This window comes from Somniosus microcephalus, chromosome 30 (assembly GCF_052327205.1).
Source record: "Somniosus microcephalus isolate GS21.2 chromosome 30, FLI_Smic_1.0, whole genome shotgun sequence".
Lineage (NCBI taxonomy): Eukaryota > Metazoa > Chordata > Chondrichthyes > Squaliformes > Somniosidae > Somniosus > Somniosus microcephalus.
In genome coordinates this window covers 35956073-35980632 of record NC_141016.1, presented here as the reverse complement: position 1 = coordinate 35980632, position 24560 = coordinate 35956073, and the positions used below count along the sequence as shown (strand labels likewise).

The window sequence follows — 24560 nt, the reverse complement described above, 5'->3', positions numbered from 1 at the left end:
AAGGTAAGTGGTCAATTAATTAAAATTAGAACATTTTTTCCACAGGTTTATTATTTTTAAATACTGTACAGTAAGGTAAGTGTATTTTTAGCTCCGATTTTTTATAAAATTATTTTTTTCAAAAAATTAAATTTTTGTTTAAAATTGTTATTTAATGTTATTTATAGTTGATTTAAATAGTGTGATTTAAAAAAATATATTTTAAGGTTATGTACTGTTTTGGGCGCCCGGAGTTTTCATGAGCTTGACAGGTCTTATGTCTAACTCATGAATGGACTTTTGCATCCTCCGATTGGTTGCCCAGTGCTCACGTGATCCCAGCCGGCGCATCGAACTAACTACGCCACTGGATCACGCAAGCACAGCGCGCCGGGAGCTGGGGCAGGCCACAGACCAGAAATACACGCAGGCCCAGGCCTCTACTTTCGGCGCGCTATGTAAGTGTAGGTCGGGGGCATGCACCCGCGGGAAGCCCCCGATCCGAATTTCTGGGCCAACAATATATAGTACAGCCCATTAGTACAGGTAATAGGTATCAGAGCAGAGATAATAGTCCATAACATAGTTGTTTAGTACAGAGAGAGAGGGAGCGGGGTTTCCTGATCATGATCCCTCCACAATCCTGCCGTCTCTTTCATTTTCAGAGACTCAAACCGCCGGTGGTGACGGCACAAATTGGACCCCCACCCCACACATGGGTCAGAAAATAGTGCAAGGAGGACAATATCCGATTCGTTCATCCATCTGTTTTTTAATCAAATGATTTATGTTAACGGTTAACTCCCTCCCTAAATATAGCCCAAGACAAATGATTCATCGATTTGATAAGCGTATTGCTCTGATATCCTGAAGCACAATGTGTAAATTAATGTTATACATCAGAATACAACCTGTTAGAATAAGTCGTATAGAAACAACCAATCAGAGGTTAGGATTTCCTGCGAGGAACATGTTCCAGATACAGGAATCCAGTCACCGAGAGAAATGGAATCTGGGACAATGTGGCTGTCGCCTCATAAGATCAGCGAGTTTTTATGGGATTGATTAAAGGGAATAAAATGAAATGTTAGTGACAGAGACTCCAAGGTCAGCTAACACAGGAAATGATGGCCTGGATTTTCCGCGGCCTATGATGGTGTACACACACCATCGTAAGTTTCCCGCAAGTTCCGGGGTTCCGCCTGTGATGCCCGACAGCCCAGAACTTGCAATCTGTCCAGATTCTGTTTAACAGATCGTTCGAATCCGCAGGAAATTGACATTCACTGCTGCAGAGTTGGACTATTTGCCGAACTACTGCCCAGCGAATGCTCACAAAACCCTTAAACCTGGTAAAAGCAGGGGTAAGGCCTTCTTTTACCTGTGTGCATGTTATTTAAATCTTTAACGTTAGTTTAGGTTATATTTGGACCCTTTAAAATTTTTATATTTATTCTACAAAAAATGATTTTAAATGTTTAATTAAATTGAGTTTTAACTAATTTGGAACCTGTGATTATTTATTTTTATTTAAGTGCTGTAAATGCTCTTTCAATTTGCGGTCGGGGGCTTTCCGCGGGCGAATGCCTCCAAAACGCAAGAATAGTGCGAACCGACCTGATGGTCTCGGAGGTTTGGACATTTGCGCTCCTGGGCCTCTCCGCCAACACCTGCGTAAAGGCCCACGTGTCTCAGGTGCACGTGGTTTGTGAGCGCCTCTGGGATCATGTGAGCCGTCCCAAACAATCCGAAAGGCGGATTACCATTCTGCTTATGGGGCTTTAGGTACAGAATCACCATCAGCATGAAAAGGAATCCCCTAAAATGTCAATTACACACCAGTTAAATAAAAACAAATCATTACACGTTCAAAATTAATTAAAATACAATTTCATTAAATATTTAAAACAAAAGTTTAATTTTTTGAAAAATAAATGTAAACGTTTTACAGGTGTTAAAAATAACATAAACAAAATTTTATTTTTTTTACCTATAAATAATTTAAAAATATATATTTTAATATTTATTTAAACTCTTACACTGTTAAGAGACGACCTTACCCCTGCTTTTACCAGGGGTAAGAGTTTCACGGGCATTCGCTGGGCAGTAGTTGGGTAAATAGCCCAGCTCTCCGCCAGGGAATGTCCATTTCCGGGGATGTGGTGGATGTCGAGCTGAAACTTGACAGAGCGCAAGTTCCGAGTTTTCGCGCATGCGCATCGAACGTGGAAACCCGGAACTCGGGGGTGAGTTACAGCTGGGTACACACCACGTACTCGGCCAACGGCCCCGGGAAATCTGGGTCATTCTGGTTACGGGGATTCCGTACTGAAATGGATTCCCCAAAAACAAAATAGGAATTCCCCTTTGTGATTGGTTGGACTGGCCCACGTGAACCGCTTGCGCGTCTGGGATACAGGGCTTTTACACAGGTGGACGCCTGCAGGCCCAAGAGCAGAACAGACCAAAGGTCTGGAGGCAGCAGGTAGCTGCGTACTTTGCTTGCGGTCCAGAGTCGTTCGTCTATGGCAAGCCTTCGATCGCAAATTCGAGGCCAATATTATAAAGGAAGGAATGAAGATGATTTCAATCATACGAACATACAAATTAGGAGCAGGAGTAGGCCACTCGGCCCCTCGAGCCTTCTCCGCCAATCAATAAGATCATGGCTGATCTGATTACTCCACATTCCCGCCTACCCCCAATAACCTTTCACCCCTTTGCTTATCAAGAATCTATCTACCTCTGTGTGGTAAACCACTGTTTGTATTCCACTGTGTACATGCCTGGACATGCCTCGGCTGACTCCTCCCACAAGTCCTAGTATAAAGGTGACTGCTCCCCAGCCCTTTGTATTTCTGGACCGGTCGACCACTCGAGGCAGACCTTCATTCTTTTGTTAATAAAAGCCTTTAGTTACTCTCTTAACTCTCAGTCTTTTATGAGTAATTGATAGCGCATCAATTTTATTAACAAAATTTTTATAATGGAGAAGATCCTCACACCAGCATGCCTGGACTTAGATCATCGGGAGGCGGACTCATCCACCAAGTTTACTCACTGGCTTAAGTGTTTCGAAAAATTCCTGACCGCCTCCGCAGCAATCAAATCGGACGAGGACAAACTAGATGTCCTGACCTCCAAAGTGAACCACCGAGTGTACTCGGTCATCCAAGACGCGACCTCGTACGTGGACGCTATCAAGCTCCTCAAGGACCAGTACACGTGCCCAGTGAACGAAGTGTACGCCAGGCACCTTCTGGGGAGTCGTAAACAACAACCTGGGGAATCGACCGTGGAATACCTTCAGGCACTGTCTGTGCTTGGCCGGGCCTGTGGTTGTAAGGATGTAAAGGCCGCCGTGTACACAGAGGAACTTAGCCGGGACGCTTTTGTAGCGGGCCACAGATCCAATTACACCCGACAGCGACTGTTGGAGCAGAGTGACCTCGACCTCAACAAGGCCTCTGAACTCGCACTATCATTGGATGCAGCCTACCGGGGCATGGATGCCTACTCCTCTGCACCGTGGACGCCAAGGGGAATGACAGCCTGGGACACGGTAGGACCGCCTCATAGCGCCGTGCCACCCCAGCCACACCCCAGCAACGGCCCAACTACCGCAGCAGTGTCCCAAGGCCAGACAGCAGTGCCCCAAGGCCAGAAATGCTACTTCTGTGGCCAGGCAAAACACCCCAGAGCGCGCTGCCCGGCGAAAAATGCGATCTGCTCGGGCTGCGGGAAGAAGGGACACTACGCTAGCGTCTGCAGGGCCAAAGCCACCCCGAACCCCAGCAGCGCCACGTGTGGGCCATGCGGGCCGCCATCTTGGGCCTCCCCGGCCATGTGCGAACCACCGGTACAGCAGCCATTTTGGACGCCTCCAGCCACATGGGGATCATGGACGCTGCCATCTTGGACGACAGCCGGAACGCAGCAGGCCCCCAACACCGCCTCATCTGATACCCGCAGCGACACACCGACCCCTACGCTGGCATCTGTTACACTGGACCAAGCGAGACAGCACCAGCTGGCCAGTTCCACAATGGACATTAAGGTAAATGGTCACGATACAATCTGCCTTTTTGACTCTGGGAGCACAGAGAGCTTCACCCACCCCGACACGGTGCGGCGTTGCTCTCTCCCAGTCCTGCCTGCGCACCAGCGGATTTCTATGGCCTCCGAGTCCCAGTCGGCGGACATCGGCGGCTACTGCGTGGTGACACTCGTAGTAGACGGGACCGTGTACGATCATTTTAAACTTCTGGTCCTGCCCGACCTCTGCGCTGCCGTCCTGCTGGGGTTAGATTTTCAGTGCCACCTTAAAAGTGTTACGATTGCGTACGGTAGACCCCTACCCCCACTCACAGTCCGCAGCCAGCAGCTTCCAAATTGCCCGCCGCGCACCAGGTGCAACCTCTCCACACTCAGAGTCACCCCCCCCCCACTGTTTGCTAACCTCACCCCCGACTGTAAGCCCATCGCCACAAAGAGCAGGCGATACAGTGTCGGGGACAGGGTTTTCATTAAAACCGAAGTGGAGCGGCTCCTGAAGGAAGGGATTATTGAGGGCAGCACCAGCCCCTGGCGAGCCCAGGTTGTGGTCGTTAAGACCGGCGAGAAGCAGCGCCTGGTCATCGACTACAGCCAGACAATAAATCGCTACACCCTGCTAGACGCCTACCCACTCCCCCGCATAGCTGATATGGTCAACCAGACCGCGCAGTACCGCGTCTTCTCGACCATTGACCTGAAATCAGCATACCACCAGCTCCCTATCCGCCCTGAGGACCGCCAGTATACTGCCTTTGAGGCAAACGGCCGCCTCTATCACTTCCTTAGGGTTCCCTTTGGCGTCACCAACGGGGTCTCCGTCTTCCAAAGGGAGATGGACCGGATGGTAGATCAAAATGCGTTGCAGGCCACTTTCCCATATCTGAACAATGTGACCATCTGGGGCCATGACTTGCAGGACCATGACGCAAACCTCGAAAAATTCCTCCACACCGCCAAACTCCTGAACCTGACATATAACAAGGAGAAGTGCATATTCCGCACAAACCGCCTCGCCATCCTTGGCTGTGTTGTGGAACACGGAGTCATCGGCCCCGACCCCGACCGGATGCGTCCCCTTATGGAACTCCCACTGCCCCACTGCCTCCAGGCCCTGAAGAGGTGCCTAGGGTTTTTCTCCTATTACGCCCAGTGGGTCCCCTACTATGCGGACAAGGCCCGTCCGCTGATCAAGTCCACCTCTTTTCCCTTGATGGCAGAGGCCCGCTTAGCCTTCCACCGTATCAAGGAGGACATTGCCAAAGCCACCATGCATGCAGTGGACGAATCCATCCCCTTCCAGGTGGAAAGCGACGCGTCCGACTTTGCCCTGGCCGCTACCCTCAATCAGGCGGGGAGACCCGTGGCCTTCTTTTCACGAACCCTCCGCTGTTGAGAAGGAGGCCCAGGTGATTGTGGAGGCTGTGCGTCATTGGAGGCACTACCTGGCCGGAAAACGATTTACCCTGCTCACTGACCAGCGTTCAGTTGCTTTCATGTTTAACAACAAGCAGAGGGGCAAAATCAAAAATGACAAGATCTTGAGGTGGAGAATCGAACTTTCCACCTACAATTACGAGATCTTGTACCGGCCCGGGAAGCTCAATGAACCCCCGGATGCGCTATCGCGTGGCACCTGCGCCAGCGTGCAGATCGATAGACTGCGGGCCCTCCACAATGACCTCTGCCACCCGGGGGTCACCAGGTTCTTCCACTTCATCAAGGCCCGCAACCTGCCTTACTCTATTGAGGAGGTCAGGACCATGACCAGGAAGTGCCAAGTCTGCGCTGAGTGCAAACCGCACTTTTATAGACCAGACAGGGCCCACCTGATAAAAGCCACTCGCCCCTTCGAGCGCTGATTTTAAAGGGCCTCTCCCCTCCTCCGACCGCAATGTGTACTTCCTCAATATTATTGATGAGTACTCCCTGATATACCTATCAATTCGTCCAATAAAAAGCGACGAGTTAGGAACGTAACTAAAGGTTTTTATTGACTAAATAACAGAGCCCACCCTCGTGGGTGATCGGGTCCAACAAGGAGGAATACCAGCCAGTCGACTACCTTTATACCTGGGCAGGTAGGTGGAGCCATGGGCGGAGTCGGAGGTGGTCAGCCCAGGTATAACAGCGCGACAAGAGGCGACCTCGTATCGTGATACAACAGTGATAACGGTGATAACAATACAACAGTGATAACTATAGTGTAACGATAAAAGTGGTTTACCACATTCACCCCTTGTTTAGATTTGAGTCCGGCGGGGTGAAGTGTACTACCAGTTCTGGTATGTCAGTCTGTCCGGAGGCCTCGTAAGCCTCTCCGATCGTCGCAGCGGCGGTGCTGCATTATCCGGTGTTAGTGCTGGTGTCTGCGTGGTCGGCGAAGGCTCGTGGGGTTCCGGCATGCCGTCTACCTGGGCTGGAATTGGGGGGGTGGTGGGGGGGGGTAAAGGTGGTGTCTCCGGAGTGCCCGAGGGTGCGAGGTCTCGTAAGGAGACAGTGTCCTCCCGCCCGTCTGGGTAAGCCACGTAGGCGTACTGGGGGTTGGCGTGCAGGAGGTTCACCCTTTCGACCAGGGGGTCTGTTTTATGGGCCCTCACGTGCTTTCGCAGCAAGACGGGCCCCGGAGAGGTCAGCCAGGTTGGTAGAGTGGTTCCCGTAGTCGACTTCCTGGGGAAAACAAACATTCGTTCATGGGGGGTGGCGTTAACGGCAGTGCAAAGTAGTGACCGGATGGAGTGCAGCGCTGTCGGGAGGACTTCCTGCCAGCGGGAGGTTGGGAGGCCCTTAGACTTTAAGGCTAAGAGGACGGCCTTCCATACCGTCGCGTTCTCTCTTTCCACCTGGCCGTTCCCTTGGGGGTTGTAGCTGGTGGTCCTACTTGCTGCAATACCTCTCGCTAGTAGGAACTGACGGAGTTCCTCGCTCATGAAAGAGGAGCCCCGGTCACTATGTATATAGTTTGGGAACCCGAACAAGGCGAAGAGGTCGTTCAGGCATTTAATGACCGTGGTACTGGTCATGTCTGGGCAGGGGAAGGCAAAGGGGAAACGGGAGTACTCATCAACAATGTTGAGGAAGTACACATTACGGTCAGAGGACGGGAGGGGCCCCTTAAAGTCGATGCTCAGGCGCTCGAAGGGGCGGGTGGCCTTGATCAGGCTTGCTCTGTCCGGCTTAAAGAAGTGCGGTTTGCACTCGGCGCAGGTCTGGCAGTTCCTGGTTATGGTCCTGACCTCCTCGATGGAGTAGGGCAGGTTGCGGGCCTTAATGAAGTGGTAAAGTCTGGTGACCCCGGGGTGGCAGAGGTCGTTGTGGAGGGTCTGAAGTCTATCACTTTGCGCGCTGGCGCATGTAATTCGTGACAGAGCATCGGGGGGTTCGTTCAGCTTACCTGGCCGGTACAAGATATCATAATCGTAGGTGGAGAGCTCGATTCTCCACCTCAAGATTTTGTCATTCTTGATTTTGCCCCTCAGCTTGTTATTAAACATAAAAGCGACCGAACGTTGGTCGGTAAGGAGGGTAAATCGTTTGCCTGCCAGGTAGTGCCTCCAGCGTCGTACCGCCTCCACAATCGCCTGGGCCTCCTTCTCGACCGACGAGTGTCGGATCTCAGGGCCCTGTAGGGTCCTTGAGAAGAAGGCCACCGGTCTCCCCTCCTGGTTAAGGGTGGCGGCTAGGGCGAAGTCGGATGCATCGCTCTCGACTTGGAAGGGGATGGACTCATCCACTGCGTGCATAGTGGCCTTGGCAATGTCTCCCTTAATGAGGGAGAAGGCTGCGCACGCTTCCTCCGTAAGGGGGAAGGATGTGGACTTCATGAGGGGTCTGGCTTTGTCCGCATAATTGGGCACCCATTGGGCATAGTAGGCGAAGAGCCCCAGGGTTCTCTTAAGTGCCTTAGGGCAGTGGGGGAGGGGTAGCTCCATGAGGGGGCGCATTCTTTCGGGGTCGGGGCCGATGAGTCCGTTCTCTACTACACAGCCAAGGATGGCAAGGCGCGAGGTGTTAAACACACATTTCTCCTTATTGTAGGTGAGGTTCAGCCGTTGGGCTGTACGGAGGAATTTCTCCAGATTCACGTCATGGTCCTGCCGGTCGCGGCCGCAGATGGTGACGTTATCTAGGTAGGGGAATGTGGCCTGCAGTCCGTTCTGGTCAACCATCCGGTCCATCTCCCTTTGGAAGACCGAGACCCCGTTGGTGACACCGAAGGGGACCCTAAGGAAGTGGTATAGGCGCCCATTCGCCTCGAAGGCGGTGTACTGGCGGTCCTCGGGGTGGATAGGGAGTTGGTGGTAGGCCGACTTAAGGTCGATGGTCGAGAATACGCGGTATTGTGCAATCTGATTGACCATGTCAGATATGCGGGGAAGGGGGTATGCGTCCAGCTGGGTGTATCTGTTTATGGTCTGGCTGTAGTCGATGACCAGGCGATTTTTATCGCCGGTCTTAACGACCACGACCTGGGCACGCCAGGGGCTGTTGCTCCCCTCGATGATGCCCTCCTTCAGGAGACGCTGCACCTCAGAGCTAATGAAAGCTCTGTCCCCAGCGCTGTACCGCCTGCTCTTGGTAGCGACGGGTTTGCAGTCGGGGGTGAGGTTAGCGAACAGGGAAGGTGGCGGCACCTTGAGGGTGGATAGGCTGCAGGTGTTACGCGGTGGGCGGTTTAACCTTCGCTGGTTGTCGACTGTGAGTGGGGGGAGGGGTCCACCGTATGCTAGGGTTACACTTTGGAGGTGGGATTGGAAGTCCAGCCCTAGTAGGACGGCAGCGCAGAGCTGGGGGAGGACGAGGAGTTTAAAGTTTTTATACTCTGTACCCTTAACCGACAAGGTCACAGCACAGTAGCCGCTAATGTCCGTGGCGTGGGACCTCGATGCCATCGAGATTCGGTTGCGCGTTGGCAGGACAGGGAGGGAGTAGTGGCTCACCGTGTCTGGGTGGATGAAGCTCTCCGTGCTTCCGCTGTCGAACAGGCAGGTCGTGGCGTGGCCGTTTACTTTGATGTCCATCATCGACTTGGACAGGTGGTGTGGGCGGGCTTCATCCAGAGTGACGGAGGCTAGCGTGTAGGTAAGCGAGTCGTTGTCGTCTGCGGGCGAGGCGGTCGTCGGGTCCGGGGGCCCGGTGGCAGTCGGGCGTGGTGGGTAAAATGGCGTCTCCCACGAGGTAGGACAAAATGGCGGAGAAGATGGCTGCCCCCATAACTCACATGAGGCACTATTGGGGTCGGTTGCCTTGATCAAAGATGGCCGCCCCCATGACTCACGTGTGGGGATACTGGCCTCAGTTGCCGTGAAAGAAGATGGCCGCCCCCACAGTTCGCATGAGGCACTGCTGGCCTCTGAAGATCCGCTCCTGCAGGCCTTAGAGACGTGGCCTTTCTTCCTGCAGGTTGTGCAGGTAGAGTTCCTGGCTGGGCAGCTCGACCTCGGGTGCTTCTCCTGGCCGCAAAAGAAGCAGCCGGCGGCCCGATCGCGGGTGCCCGATGTCGGAGCCGGTACCGGGGGTGGCGGGCCCGGTCGGGTCCGGGACGCCGACGCTGAGGTAGGTCCCGGGGGCGGCGCTGCGAAGGGTATTGCGGTAGGGGTCGGGCCCGAGTCCCAGGGTCGCGAGCAGTACCTGGAAAACGCCTCCTGGTCCTGATGGGCCACCTCCAGGGAGAGAGCGAGGGCTTCAGCTTTGTCCAGGTCGAGGTCTTTAGCTTCAAGCAGTCTTTGCCGTGAGTAGTCAGACCGTAGGCCTTTCACAAAGGCATCGCGGATATTATCCTCCGTATTTTCAACAGCCGTCACCGCTTTAAAGTCACAGTTCCTGCCGAGTGCTCTTAGCGCCCGTAAAAATTCAGCTGCAGACTCTCCTGGCTGTTGCGGGCGGGATCTTAGGAGGTGCCTGGTGTACATGTAATTTACCGGGCTGCGGTACTGCTGTTTCAGTAGGTTGATAGCGGCCTCGTACGTAGTCGTGTCCTGTTTGAGTGCGTATACTCTCGGGCTTGCTTGGGCGTTCAGAAGTCTTAGTTTGGATCTCTGCGGGGCGCCGGATTCTTCCAGGTAGGATTCGAAGCAGTCCAGCCAGTGTTTGAAGTTGAGGGCTGCGTTTGCTGCCTGTGGGTTTAGATCCAGGTACGGTGGTTTGAGGGCTTGCAGCCAAGCCGGCTGGTGTGGCTGTGCTTCTGGGAGGGCTTCTGGCTGGCCAGTAGTAGACATCTTTAAAATTTAGTCAATAAAATTGATATACCTATCAATTCGTCCAATAAAAAGCGACGAGTTAGGAACGTAACTAAAGGTTTTTATTGACTAAATAACAGAGCCCACCCTCGTGGGTGATCGGGTCCAACAAGGAGGAATACCAGCCAGTCGACTACCTTTATACCTGGGCAGGTAGGTGGAGCCATGGGCGGAGTCGGAGGTGGTCAGCCCAGGTATAACAGCGCGACAAGAGGCGACCTCGTATCGTGATACAACAGTGATAACGGTGATAACAATACAACAGTGATAACTATAGTGTAACGATAAAAGTGGTTTACCACACTCCCGTTTCCCGTTCGCCATCCCCTGCCCGGACATGACCAGTGCCACGGTCATTAAATGTCTGAACGACCTCTTCACCCTGTTCGGTTTCCCCAGCTATATCCATAGCGACCGGGGCTCATCGTTTATGAGCGATGAACTCCGTCAGTACCTGCTAACTAGGGGTATTGCCACAAGCAGGACCACCAGTTACAACCCCCGGGGGAACGGACAGGTGGAAAGAGAAAATGCGACAGTTTGGAAGGCCGCCCTGCTAGCCTTAAAGTCTAGGGGCCTTCCAACCTCCCGCTGGCAGGATGTGCTCCCCGATGCGCTCCACTCTATTCGGTCACTGCTCTGCACTGCCACTAATGCCACCCCCCATGAGAAAATGTTTGTCTTCCCAAGGAAGTCCACATCGGGGACATCGCTACCGCCATGGCTGACGTCCCCAGGGCCGGTCCTACTGAGAAGACACGTGAGGACCCATAAAATGGACCCCCTGGTTGAGAGGGTCGACCTCCGCCACGCCAACCCCCAGTATGCTTACATTGCATACCCGGACGGGCGGGAGGACACAGTCTCCATAAGAGACCTTGCACCCTCGGGGGCCGCAGTAACCCACTACTCACTACCACCCCCCCCCACGATCCGATATCCAGCCCCAGCAGACGGCAGGCCTGGGCCCCGCGACCCACTCGACATCTACGAGGATGACACGCCTGTGCCACAGCCTACGCAGGACTCGACGCCGGAAGCTCCACTACCCCTGCCGTCGCCACGCCGATCACAGCGGCAGACAATACCTCCGGAGAGACTCCAATACACTAACTTTTAATACACTTCACCCCGCCGGACTCAATTTTAAACAAGGGGTGAATGTGGTAAACCACTGTTTGTATTCCACTGTGTACATGCCTGGACATGCCTCGGCTGACACCTCCCACAAGTCCTAGTATAAAGGTGACTGCTCCCCAGCCCTTTGTATTTCTGGACCGGTCGACCACTCGAGGCAGACCTTCATTCTTTTGTTAATAAAAGCCTTTAGTTACTCTCTTAACTCTCAGTCTTTTATGAGTAATTGATAGTGCATCACTCTGTCTTAAAAATTTTCAAAAACTCAGCTTCCACTGCCCTTGAGGAAGAGAGTTCCAAAGACTCGTGACCCTCTGTGAGAAACAAAATTCTCCTCATCTCTGTTTTAAACAGTGACCCCTAGTTCTCGATTCCCCCACAAGAGGAAACACCCTCTCCACGTCCACCCTGTCCAGACCCCTCAGGATCTTATTGTTTAAAATAGTTATTTTATGTAATTTATAGTTACTTTAAAAATTTGATTCAAAGAAATGTATTTGAAGTTTTAGTTATGTTTTGGGGCTGAACTGTATTCATGGATTTGACAGGTCTTCCTGTCAAATCTATGAATAGAAATTCCCTGCTACGATTGGCTGTCCATGGCCCACGTGACCCCAGGGGACGCTTTGAACTAACTGCACCCCTGGGATACACAAGCACTGTGCGCCAACAGCTGGAAGAGGCCCAGGATCAGAATACAACGCGGGCACACAGCACAACAGCTGGCAGGCTAGGTAAGTGTAGGTCAGAGGCTTGCAACTGCAGGAAGCCTCTGACCCCAATTTCTGGGCCATAATGGCCCAGAAATTCGGGTCTCCACGGTTGAGTATGCACGGGGTACTCACTCGTAGGCCCAATGGAAGTGCCGGTTTCATAACATAAGAACATAAGAAGTAGGAGCAGGAGTAGGCCATACGGCCCCTCGGGCCTGCTCCGCCATTCAATAGGATCATGGCTGATTCGAACTTTGACTCACGTCCACTTCCCTGCCCTCTCCCTGTAACCCCTTATTCCTTTATCAGCTAGGAAACTGTCTATCTCCGTTTTAAATTTATTTAATGTCACAGCTTCCACAACTCTGAGGTAGCAGATTCCATAAATTTACTACCCTCTGAGTGAAGAAGTTTCTCCTCATCTCAGTTTTGAAAGAGCAGCCCCTTATTCTAAGATTATGCCCCCTAGTTCTAGTCTCACCCATCAATGGAAAAATCCTCACCGCATCCACCCAATCAAGCCCCCTCACAATCTTATATGTTTCAATAAGATCGCCTCTCATTCTTCTGAATTCCAATGAGTAGAGGCCCAATCTACTCAAACTTTCCTCACAAGTCAACCCCCTCATCTCTGGAATCAACCGAGTGAACCTTCTGTGAACTGCCTCAAGAGCAATTATAACTTTTCTTAAATATGGAAACCAAAACTGTACGCAGTATTCCAGGTGTGGCGTCACCAGTACCCTGTATAACTGCAGCATGACTTCCCTGCTTTTATACTCCATCCCCCTTGCAATAAAAGCCAAGATTCCATTGGCCTTCCTGATTACCTGCTGTACCTTCATACTAACCTTCTGTGTTTCATGCACCAGGACCCCCAGATCCCTTTGTACTGTAACACTTTGCAGTTTCTCTCCATTTAGATAATAACTTGCTCTTTGATTTTTTCTGCCAAAGTGCATAACCTCACACTTTCCAACATTATATTCCATCTGCCAATTTTTTGCCCATGCACTTCGCCTGTCTATGTCCTTTTGCAGGTTTTTTATGTCCTCCTCACTCACTGCTTTCCCTCCCATCTTTGTATCGTCGGCAAACTTGGATACGTTGCACTCGGTCCCTTCCTCCTAATCGTTAATATAGATTGTAAAGAGTTGGGGTCCCAGCACTGACCCCTGCGGAAAACCACTAGTTATTGATTGCCAACCCAAGAATGAACCATTTATCCCAACTCTCTATTTTCTGTTGGATAGCTAATCTTCCACCCATGCCAGTATATTGCCCCCAAACCCGTGATTTTTTATCTTGTGCAGTAATCTTTTTTGCGGCACCTTGTCAAATGCCTTTTGGAAGTCCAAATACACCACATCCACTGGTTCCCCTTTATCCACCCTGTTTGTTACGTCCTCAAAGAATTCGAGAAAATTTGTCAAACATGGCTTCCCCTTCGTAAAACCATGCTGACTCTGTCTGATTAAATTTTGCTTATCCAAATGTCCTGTTACTGCTTCCTTAATAATGGACTCCAACATTTTACCAACCACAGATGTTAGGCTAACTGGTCTATAGTTTACAGCCTTATGTCTGCCTCCCTTTTTAAATAAGGGCGTTACATTAGCAGTTTTCCAATCTGCAAGGACATTTCCTGAATCCAGGGAGTTTTGGAAAATTACCACCAATGCATCCACAATCCCTACCGTTACTTCTCTCAAGACCCTAGGATGCAAGCCATCAGGTCCAGGGGATTTATCCGCCTTTAGTCCCATTATCTTACTGAGTACCACCTCCTTAGTGATTTTAATCGTGTTTTGCTCCTCCGCCCCCTATAGCTCCCTGTTTGTCCAGTGTTGGGATATTTTTAGTGTCCTCTACTGTAAAGACTGATACAAAATATTTGTTCAGCGTTTTTGCCAACTCCATGTTCCCCACCACTAATTTTCTGGTCTCGACCTCTAAGGGAGCAACATTCACTTCAGCCACCCTTATTCTTTTTATATAGCTGTAGAAACTCTTGCTATCTGATTTTATATTTTTTGCTAGTTTAGTTTCATAATCTATCTTCGCTTTCTTAATTAATCTTTTAGTTATTCTTTGCTGGCTTTCAAATGCTTCCCCATCTTCTATCCTCCCACTAGATCTGGCTACTTTATATGCCCTTGTTTTCAGTCGGATACTATCCTTTACTACTTTACATAGCCACGGATGGCTGTCTTTTCTTTTATGCCCCTTTTTCCTCACTGGAATATATTTTTCTTGAAAGTTGTGAAATATCTCCTTGAATGTACACCACTGCTCATGTACCATCTTACACTTTAATCTATTTTCCCAGTCCACTTTAGTCAACTCTGCTCTCATACCTTCATAGACTCCTTTATTTAAGCTTAGTACGCTGGTTTGAGTTCCAAATCTCACCCTCCAACTGAATTTGGAATTCAAACAGGTTATGGTCACTCATTCCAAGGGGATCTTTTACTAGGACATTTTTAATTAATCCTGTCTCATTACACAGGACCAGATCTAAGATTGCCTGCCCCCTGATTGGTTCAGTTACATACTGCTCAAGGAACCCGTCCCTAATGCACTCTATGAACTCTTCCTCAAGGCTGCTCTGCCCAATTTGATTTGTCCAGTCAATATGAAAATTAAAATCCCCCATGATTATAGCTGTTCCCTAATTACAAGCCCCAACTATTTCCTGATTTATACTCGGACCAACAGAGTTGCAAATGTTAGGAGGCCTATAGACTACGCCCACTAGTGACTTTTTCCCCTTATTATTCCTTATCTCCACCCAAACTGTTTCACTATCCTGATCCTTTTACACAATATCATTTCTCACTATTGCAGTGATTCCATCCTTTATTAACATAGCCACCCCACCTCCCTTTCCATCCTGTCTGTCCTTCCTAATTGTCAAATACCCCTGGATGTTTAGTTCCCAGTCATGGTCACCTTGCAGCCATGTTTCTGTAACGGCCACCAGGTCATACTCATGTGTAGTTATGTGTACCATCAACTCGTCCATGTTTTTTTTACAAATGCTGCGTGCAGATAAAGAACTTTTAAATATGTTATGTGACAATTTATTCCTGCTTTTGCCCCCTTTACTACTCTACCTTTATCTTTATACATTCTGTCCCTTCCTGACACGCTCTGGTTTTTAATTCCCCCACTGCTACCTTGCTCTATTGCCCTCTCCACTGACATTTTTATTTTTTGCTCTTTTGAAACCGCCCCGCCACTAATTAGTTTAAAGCTCTCTGTACGGCCCTAGTTATTCGATTTGCAAGGTTTCTAGTCCCAGCACTGGCCAAGTGAAGTCCATCCCAATGGAACAGCTCTCTCCCGTCCCAGTACTGGTGCCAGTGTCCCAAGAAGCAAAACCCATTTCTCCCACACCAGTCTTTGAGCCACGCACTTAACTCTCTGATTTTATTTACCCTAGCCAAATTTGCTCGTGGCTCAAGTAGTAATCCAGAGATTATTACCCTTGTGGTTCTGCTTTATAATTTGGCCCCTAGCTGCTCATACTCCCTCAGCAGAACCTCTTTCCTTGTCCTATTTCTGTTGTTGGTATCAACATGGACCACGACAACCGGATCCTCCCCCTCCCACTCCACGTTTCTCTCCAGCCCAGAGGAGATGTCCTTAACCCTGGCTCTGGGCAGGCAACACAGCCTTCAGGACTCTTGCTCTCGGCTGCAAAGAACCCTATATATCCCCCTAATGATACTATCCCCTACGACTACAACATTTCTTTTTACTCCCCCCCCACTTGAATGGCCCCTCGTTCCACGGTGCTGTGGCCAGGTTGCTCATCCTCCCTGCAGTCCCTGATCCTGTCCTCACAGGGAGTAAGAGCCTCGAACCTGTTGGACAAGAGCAAGGGCTGCGGCTCCTCCAACACTACCTCCTGGATCCCCGTACCTGCCTCACTCAGACACACCCTCCTGTTCCTGACCACGGAATGCATCTGAATTAGTTAATCTCATTGCTGTAACTACTTCCTGGAACACAGAGTCCAGGTAATACTCCCCCTCACTGATGTGTTGCAGTATTTCAAGCTCGGACTCCAGCTGATCAACACGGAGCCAGAGTTCCTCGAGCAGCCAACACTTACTGCAAATGTGATCACCGTGAGAATCAATGGTGTCCACCAGCTCCCACATATTGCAGCAGTAAAACATCACCTGCTCTGCCATTCTATGTAATTAATTAAATTTATTATTATTATTTTTAAATGCCCTCTGCCCCGATTCTAGATGATGAATATCACACCTCTATTTAATTGAACTTACCAACTTATAAAGGTTTTCAAAGGGAAGGAAAAGTACTCACCAACCAGCCAATCACCTACCAGCTTGGCTGTGATGTCACTTTTGAATTCTGACCTCCCTTTGGAATGTTGCCTGTTGAGCCTGTTTAGGCTGCCTCGCCTCACTGCTCCAACTCGACTCAACACCCGCTGCTGCTCCCGGCTGCCTCGACTGGGCCTCGCCTCACTGCTCCAACTCGACTCAACACCCGCTGCTGCTCCCGGCTGCCTCGACTGGGCCTCGCCTCGCTGCTCCAACTCGACTCAACACCCACTGCTGCTCCTGGCTGCCTCGCCTTGCTGCTCCAACTCGACTCAACACCCGCTGCTGCTCCCGGCTGCCTCGACTGGGCCTCGCCTCGCTGCTCCGCCTCCGCGATGTCCGCTAATCTGGAGACCAAACTCCCAATGCACTGCGCATGCATGGGAAACCACCACTTCCGTTCCTCTGAATGCAGAGGTTCAGAGGTCGAATGCGTGCATGGAGAAGCTGCGCGTGCGCATCAAACTTAGCTTTCTTTTTACCGTTTTTTCCGTGAGGGTATGTCTGCAGAATTTAGAAATGTAAAAAGCAGGTGTAAGGCCTGCTTTTTACAAGGTAAGTGGTGAATTAATTAAATTTAGAACATTTTTTCCACAGGTTTATTATTTTTAAATACTTTAAAGCAAGGTAAGTTTATTTTTAGCCCCGTTAGAAGATAAAATAATTTTTTTCAAAAATTTAAGTTATTGTTTAGAATAGTTATTTCATGTAGTTTACTTTATTTAAAAAATGTGATAGTTTTTAAAAATTTATTTGAAGGTTTAGTGCTATTTTGGGGCCGTAGTATTTATAAGTCTTGACAGCACTTCCTGTCAAGACTTATGAATGGAGCAATCCCTGCTCTGATTGGCTGCCCATGGTCCACGTGATCCCAGGGGATGCATCAAACTAACTGCGCCCCTGGGACACGCAAGCACTGCGCGCCAGCAGCTGGACCAGGCCCCGGATCGGAATCCCACGGGGTCCTACAGCTCAATGGCCGGCACGCAAGCTAAGTGCAGGTCGGGGGCTTACACCCGCGGGAAGCTCCCCGACACGAATGTCTGGACCAAAACAAGAATTCAATTTTTTGAAAAAATTAATTACGGTTTCTAACGGGGCTAAAAATAAACTTACCTTTCTTTAAAGTATTTAAAAATAATAAACCTGTGGAAAAATGTTTTAATCTTACTTAATTCACCACTTACCTTGTTTAAAGCAGGCCTTGCGACTGCTTTGGAAAAGGGTAGCTCCTGGAGACTTACCCTCCCGGAGAAACCTGCAAAAAAGAAGGAAGTTCACGGCATACGTGCTGCCACTCCAGCACATGCGTTCGACCTGTGAATCCCTTCCTTTAAGGGAACGGAAGTTCCGGTTTCCCACGCATTCGCAGTGCATGCACGAAACCGGCCCTTTCGTTGGGCCTACATGTGCGTACCCCATGCGTACTCACCCGTGGGGAGCAGCAGTCCTGGTCCTATATATATATATATATAGATAGGTTTCAATCAAGTCAGCTCTTACTCTTCTAAACTCCAGTGGATACAAGCCTAGCCTGTCCAAGCTTTCCTCATAAGACAACCCGCCCATTCCAGGCATCAGTCTAATAAACCTTCTCTGAACTGCTTCCAACGCATTTACATCCTTCCTTAAATAAGGAGACCAATACTGTACACAGTACTCCAGATGTGATCTCACCAATGCCCTGTATTACTAAGGCATAACCTCCATACTTTTGTATCGATCTGTGACTTCGGGTGATGTTTGAGTGAATATAAAATAAAGAATACAATCAGCCGATGGGTTTATTAGTCCTGGGCTCAGATATCTGAGGGAGTCCGTGTGGAGCCGGTGGGAAATGGAAACAGCGTCTCTGCTCGCTATTTACAAACAACCCGTAAACCCGTTCTTTGACAAATACCGACCAGTGGGAATCTTCCCCAAACCATTGCTGCTCTCACTATACACACGGACACAGAGACACTGTCACTGTGATAGGACTCCTTCACATGGGGGCAGTGAGTGGACTGCTGATCGTGTCCAGTCAGTACATTGACCATTAAAAGGGGTATTTAAGGGGAGGTGACACTTCTCCAGTGAAGATTCGATATCAAACGGAAAATACAGACCTGAACCCTGGGTCTGAGCGGAATCCTCGCCGGGTGGAATATTCTCAATCTCTTCATAAATTTCTTGGTACAAACCAGCAGGTGACTGCCTGCCGTGAGTGACAGCACCTGTTGGAGCGAGGGCGGGGAGATTAACATTTTGATTCACTCAACGCGCGTTTCACAGGAATTCATCTGCAAATAAATCCAAATAACAGATATAGTGATAGTCAAGGGTCAGAATCAGTTAGCGTGAATGTGGAGGAGTTTAGTTGTGTGTGTGATTCCGTGTGTGTGTCTGTGTCTCTGTACAGACACATGTTCACCTCCAGCAGACTGCGGCCAGTTGTATTGACCTCGGGAAGACGGGATGAGGGGGTATCAGGAGAAATGAACTCCAGTTGGTCGCTCGGTTACGGGGCCACACGGGGAGTTCAGCTGAAGAGAAGCTGGGTGAAGTTGACTGATCTCTGCAGAGAGCATCAGTTTGGAAGCACAAGTGAGGAGCTGATGGTTCTTTGGCATGTCCTGTCAGTGTGAGAGGAGCCTTGCTGTGTACACGGAGCAGGAGTGTGTTGGGTGGGTGAGATATGTGTGGAAATGTTGTGTTGGGAGGTAGAGTAATCACCGGAGAATGCAGAAAGTCCTATAAAACTGTCACTTCTCAAAAAGGTGGAGAACCCTGTCAAAGAGTTCGAGATTGGGCATCCGGACCCAGAAACTGAAGGGGTGGAACGGATACCCAATGGATAAAGGAAGAATAACAGACCAATCAATAAATAGAGATTACAGAGAACGGGTGAGGCCATCGAGGAATTTGAAAACAAGGATAAGAATTTTGAAATCAAGGCGCTGCTTAACCGGGAGCCAATATCCGTCGTATGGAAAAGTGCAATTAACTGGAGACTCGCCAGGATATGAAGCGATCGGAGATCAAGCGTTAGTTCAGCGGTAAGATTTCTGCCTCACCTCTTCTTGTTGCCTTTCTCTGTATTACCGCCATCAGTGCGATCAGCTCACAGATTAGAAGTACCCCGAGGGTTATGCAGGTGGCAACAGGGATGGAGGTGGTTTTACCTCCCTGTCCTAATCACAAGATTGCAGAAAGATTTAACAGACACAGTCCGCCTTATATTTTAAAAATGTTCCAGTCAATTTGAAAGCGCTCACGTTATCTTCAGAAATTAACAAAACAAAGAACATGATAAAAACACCAATACCACTAATAATAGTACTATTGATGGAAAGTACCTGCAGGTGTGGACGGAGAAGCAGTAGGAGGCAAATCGAGTCCTGTGGAATATATTGTACAAACATTTCATCAACTTCAAACATTAGGATTTTACATTAAAAATATAAACGTTGTTTTAAATTTCTGAAATCCATGAGGCATGTTACCGGAACAAATCACACTGGCATCTTCCTTGTGATCACAGTCATGTTGACCTGGCGGTGAGGAACGACAGTCGCACAGAAAGGATTCACTTCCGGTGCACTTCACCTCATCCAGCAAGATAAGACCGGCACCCTGGGCAATTACGGCCCCTCCTGCGGCCAATAGAGCGGGGCCGCAACCCAGCTGTCTGCAGACAACATTGGCATCGGCCATATCCCAGGAGTCATCACACACCGTGCCCCAGCTGTTATTGGACAATATCTCCACTCTCCCGGTGCAGTTGGTGTTGCCTCCAACCAGGCGCAACAGTTGTCCCGAGTCTATCAAAGAGAATCATTTATTGTTATTTATTTAGTAGAAGCCTGGAATACAAGTCAGATAGTTTGTATAACGAAGAGGAGGAAGCACCTAGTGAATGTTCATGTTTAGCACGAGGTTCTCGAACACAGACCCTTGAACTGTGGGATCTCTCCGGCACTTTGGCTTCTGTTGAGAAGAGAAATATGCTGACTGTATTGGACAGCAATGTTTGAAATGACACCCGCACATTGAGAGTTTCCTTGTGTTACCTGAACAAACAACACCCGCATCCTCCCCGTGATGACAGTTGTGTTCGCCCCAAGGGTCTGACTGACACTGCCAAAGGGTCGACTCGTGTGATTTACATTCCATCTCATCGAGCCAAATGGGTCCGGATCCCGCTCCGAATGACCGAATGTTATACTCAATAGATATGAGGGGGCCGCACTGTAACTGTTTACAGATCACTTCTGCATCATGTCGATCCAGTTTCTCCGAGCACACTGTTCCCCAGGTCCCATTGTAGAACACTTCCACTCTTCCCTCACAGCGATGCTGTCCTTTCACCAGCCGCATCTCTTTGTGCTCTGTCAATGAAACAAGAAATATCCAGGTGGTTCGATTGATAACCCGCTTTGGGTTCATACTGCACAACACATGTTGCACCGGTGTTGGTAATTATTTCAGAAATACATCTACATTCCAAACACATAAGAAAGAAGAGTGAACACGGATGTCAAAATGAAAGGTCATACTTGACCAATGTTATTGAATTATTTGAAGAATTTACAGAAAGAGTAGACGAGACTAAAGCAGTAGGTGTAATATGCGTGGATTTTCTAAAGGCATTCGATAATGTACCACATTGTAGAATCATGACTAAGGCCAGAGCATGTGGAGTCAGTGGAGAAGTAGCAGAATGGATAGCTAGCTGGATACCAAACAGAAAACAGAGAGTAGGGGTTAAAGGTCGTTACTCAGACTGGTAGAAGGTGGGACGTGGTCTTCCACAGGGACCGGTGTTGGGGCCACTGCTGCTCATCATTTGCATTAACAATTTGCACTTGGGAATCGGAAGTAGAATTTTAAAGTTTACAGGTGGCAGCAAATTAGGAGGTATGGTTAATACTGAGGAGGACTGCGACAAAATACAAGAAGAATTAATAAACGGGCAGAATGGGCATTTTATTGGCAAATTAATTTTAATATAGGTAACTATGAGGTGGTGCATTTTGGTACGAGGAAGACATAGGCCACATTATCCTTGGAAGAAGGGAGAAGATAAAATATGAGAGTAAACTAGCAAATAATATAAAAACACAGTAAGAGCATCTACAGGTATATAAAAAGGAAAAGAGTAATTAAAATAAACATTGGTCCCTAAGAGGATGAGACTGGGGAATTAATAATGAGAAATAGAGAAATGGTAGAGACTCTAAATAATTATTTTGGATGAGTTTTCACGGTAGAAGACACTAAAAACACCCCAATGATAATAGATTATCAAGGGGCTATAGGGATGGAGGAACGTAAATCAATTTCTATCACTAGAGAAAAAGTACTAGGCAAACTAATGGGGCTAAAGGCCGACAATCCCCTGGACCTGATGGCCTGTATTCTAGGGGCTTAAAAGAAGTGGCTGCAGAGATAGCAGATGCATTGTTTGTAATGTGCCAAAATTCCCTGGATTCTGGAGAGGTCCCAGCGAATTGGAAAACTGCAAATGTTTCATTATTCAAGAAAGGTGGGAGACAGAAAGCAGGAAGCTATAGGCCAGTTCGCCTAACATCTGTCGTTGGGAAAATGCTGGAATCTATTATTAAGGAGTTAATAGCAGGACATTTAGAAAATCATAAGACAATCAAGCAGGGTCAACATGGATTTATGAAAGGCAAATCGTGTTTGACAAACGTTTAGAGTTCTTTGAGGATGGAACAAACAGGGTGGATAAGGGGAAACCAGTAGATGTAATGTATTTGGATTTCGAGAAGGCATTCGATAAGTTGCCACATAAAAGGTTACAGCACAAAATACGAGCGCACGGGGCTGGGGGTAATATATTGGCAAGGATAGAGGATTGGCTAACTAACAGAAAACAGAGTGTCGGGATAAATGGCTAATTTTGCAGTTGGCAATCCGTAACTAGTGGGGTGCTACAGGGATCAGTGCTGGAGCCTCAACTATTCACAATCTATATTAATGACTTGGATGAAGGGACCGAGTGTACTGTTGGTTTTCTGATGATACAAAGATAGGTGGGTTAGCAAGTTGTGAGGAGGACACAAAGAGACTGCAAAGGGAGATAGAGAGGTTAAGTGAGTGGGCAAAACATTGGCAGATGGGGTATAAGGTGGGAAAATGTGAGGTTATCCACTTTGGAACGAAGAATGAAAAATCAAGTTATTATTTAAATGCAGTGAGACTACAAAATGCTGCGGTACAAAGGGATCTTGGGGTCCGAGTACATGAAACACAACAGGTTAGCATGCAGGTATAACAAGTAACTAGGAAGACAAATGGAATGTTGATCTTTTTTGCAAGGGGTATGGAGCATAAAAGTAGGGAAGTTTTGATGCAACTTTACAGGGCACTGGTGAGACCGCACCTGGAGTACTGCGTACAGTTTTGGTCTCCATATTTAAGGAAGGATATACTTGCATTGGAGGCAGTGCAGAGAAGGTTCACTAGGTTGATTCCTGGGATGAAGTAGTTGATGTATGACGAAAGGTTGAGCAGATTGGGCCTATACTCATTGGAGTTCAGAAGAATGAGAGGTGATCTTATTGAAACATATAAGATTCTGAGGGGGATTGAACAGGTGGATGCGGGGAGGATGTTTCCACTGATGGGTGAGACGAGAACTAGGGGGCATAATCTTAGAATAAGGGGCTGCTGTTTCAAAACTGAGATGAGGAGAAACTTCTTCACTCAGAGGGTAGTAAATCTATGGAATTTGCTACCTCAGAGAGCTGTGGAAGCTGCGACATTAAATAAATTTGAAACGGAGATAGACAGTTTCCTAGCTGATAAGGGTATTAACGGTTATGGGGAGTGGGCAGGGAAGTGGACGTGAGTCTAGGTTCAGATCAGCCATGATCCTATTGAATGGAGGAGCAGGCCCGAGGGGCCGTATGGCCTAGTCCTGCTCCTACTTCTTATGTTCTATGTCATTCTCTGTAATATCTCCTGTCTGAAGCATTGCTAATAACACTGCAGAAAATGAGCAGGTTGAAAGCGCCCTTACCTGAACACATCATCCTTACATCTTCTTTATGAGCACAGTCGTGGTTACCCCACGGTGCTGAGGGACATTCCCACAGAAAAGATTCGTCACCCAAACAGTTCAGTTCATCCAACCAAACTGGGCCTGAGCCTGGTCCACAAGCAGCAGGAAGTTCCACGTCCAATGCATTTCCGCAACCCAGCTGTTTGCAAACCACGTTAGCGTTGGCCAGGTCCCAGGAATCATCACAAACTGAACCCCAGGTCCCATTGTAATAAACCTCCACTCGCCCAGCACATGGGCTTCCACCGGCGGACAGCCTTAACTGCACGTGACCTGTTGGAGAACAATACAGGAGGATTATACTTCCAATACACATGAACCTCATCACTCAATCCAACCCATTGTATCCTCTCCAGCCGAAAAATTCTGACCTTTTAAAGCGGCTGTGACAGATAAATGAAACTATACAACTGAACATCTGTCTACTCTTCCATATTATATAGAATGCACAGCAGAGAAATGTTTAAGATATTCCTGCTACCTCTGGTTGCTGGGATTCATTGTCTCCAGTTCCCTCATTTTTTTCGAATCTTGTGCACATTGTTGTTCAGGCAATTGAACGTGTTTTTACTAATCGTTTCACTTCCTCTATTTTTAACAGTCATTTTATGCTCATGTTCTATAGTTGTATCTGCTCCTTGTTAGGTTTTGTCACCCGTATTCATTACCTTGCTTGACATTTACTCTCATCTCCTACTTCATTTATGTTTAGCCCATGTTCATTTCGTTTATACACAGTACACTGAAACCTACCCCAGTATAACTCCAGCTCATCTGTCTACACTGATATGCTGCACAATGGAGCTGATTTGCAACCACGTGATCCGTCCCTAAACATCTCAGCCTGTCCACCTTTAAGCCGCCCTCTTGAAATCTACCCTCTGACCAAGCTTTTAGACACCCTTTCTAAAATCTCCTTGTTGGGCTCTGTGTCAGTTTCCAGTCTGATTGCGCTCTTGGGAAACGCCTTGCGACGTTTGTCTTTGTTAAAGGAGCAAATCAATGCAACTTA

At 48.6% G+C, this 24560-nt stretch overlaps 1 pseudogene; it reads right to left on the bottom strand.

Annotated features, from left to right (window-relative positions):
* LOC147098136 (scavenger receptor cysteine-rich domain-containing protein DMBT1-like) overlaps positions 1 to 24238 on the bottom strand; it is a 210767-nt pseudogene extending 186529 nt beyond the window's left edge.
* Positions 24239 to 24560: the final 322 nt, after the last annotated feature.